Here is a 1,538-nt window from a genome sequence, read left to right on the forward strand (position 1 = left end):
AGTTTCAAAATCAAGAGAAACATGAAGGAGAGAAGATCAAAGAACACAAAGTTTTGAGTTGTTAAGATAATTTTTGCAGCAATGGTGGACATGAAGGTCAAATTAAGATAACGGTTCAAGAACGTTTAGTCTGTGGAAGTGAGTGGTATGTGACTTTAGTTCCTAATATATGTTTCCGTTCTTCCAGTACATCTTTTTGACTCCCAGAAAACATTGATTGTTTTCTGTATTCACTTTGTTTCGCGACATCTGTCTTCTGGTCGACCAGGGACAACTTGAATTTGCGTCTGAATTGAATAAGATTTCGCTTTTCTTTCGAGAAGCAAACCTGTGTATTATGTCCCACTTATCAGGCAGTGGCTAAGAAATTCAAAATGAATTCCGGTTTATGGATCGTGAGCAAGAATGAAGTGATCCACTTGCGAACAGATGTCACCACGCCCTATTCCTACATCGGGCCTGAACGGTCCATCGGCAGAGTCTGCAGACAGGAAATGTCTAAGTGACTAGTCCTTTGTTCAGTTAGATTTGATACCAATGGTAGTGCTGTTTTGGTGCAGAAATGTGTCAACATCTCTGATGTTAGAGTCAATATTTAAGTCACATTTGCACCATGGAGTGTCTTCTCATATCGGAACATGCTGACATGAAAACATCCAGCTCTGATAGCAAAGGTTTCTTCATTAAACAGGGAGAATGTTTAACTAAGCATTTCAGACAGCCAGGATGAATAATTGGCATTTGGTTCTTCAAGCTGAGCTCTCCACACCAACTGCTCCAACGAAGGCCGTGGATAATATCCCCATCGATTATTTTGGTCAATTTTAGCCTCAACAACAACCTATTGTTCTGAACACCACAAGCAGAGGGCTAAGGCTGATTTTCATCGTTAATTTTTAATTTCAGTTCTTCATGCACAGTTTCTGACGAATGTGGACAGCAGAAGACCGTTAACATTCAATTTCTAATATTTCCAGAAAATTCTACTCCGCTGATATCGCCTTGCCTTATCACACCTCAAGCCAGGAACCTGGATCAGTCGATTTCCTTCCCACACATGGAGTTGCTTTTTCTAATTCATTGACTGCTGATATAATAGATCATTGACCTTGAGAGTCAGCTGTAAATTAGGTTCAACTTTCTCAGCTTGACTTTCATCTGATCCTTAAAAAAAAATTCATCACCTGCAGGTAAGTGCATTGCATTGCTTCTTGTTTTGCTGAATTCCACCCCCCAAACATCCAAATTTCACGATAGTTCGACAAATGTGTTGAAACTGATTCGTGTTGGAAGTTGGTGGCTTTTGTGTCTCGACATATAATTTATTCAATTAGATGACTGGGTCAGTCTTGAAATTACTTCGGATTCTTCACAGTTGAAAATTTACTTTCGTGGGGCACGAAATCCAAATCCTGCAAAGGAATTAATGACTTTTAAAAGATTCTACGCTGTGAACAGGATTCGAACCTGCGTAGGGAGATCCCATTGGATTTCGAATCCAACGCCTTAACCTCTCGGCCATCACAGCTGCGGCAAAA

General features: G+C 40.2%; 1 non-coding gene across 1 annotated transcript; it reads right to left on the reverse strand.

The window, feature by feature from the left end:
• Nucleotides 1-1,446: 1,446 nt before the first annotated feature.
• On the reverse strand, nucleotides 1,447-1,528 carry trnas-cga. The gene has a single exon. It is a non-coding gene; the product is annotated as a tRNA-Ser (tRNA).
• Between the last annotated feature and the right edge of the window lie 10 nt (nucleotides 1,529-1,538).

The sequence above is a fragment of the Chiloscyllium plagiosum genome, unplaced genomic scaffold (assembly GCF_004010195.1).
Source record: "Chiloscyllium plagiosum isolate BGI_BamShark_2017 unplaced genomic scaffold, ASM401019v2 scaf_30126, whole genome shotgun sequence".
NCBI classification, from domain to species: domain Eukaryota; kingdom Metazoa; phylum Chordata; class Chondrichthyes; order Orectolobiformes; family Hemiscylliidae; genus Chiloscyllium; species Chiloscyllium plagiosum.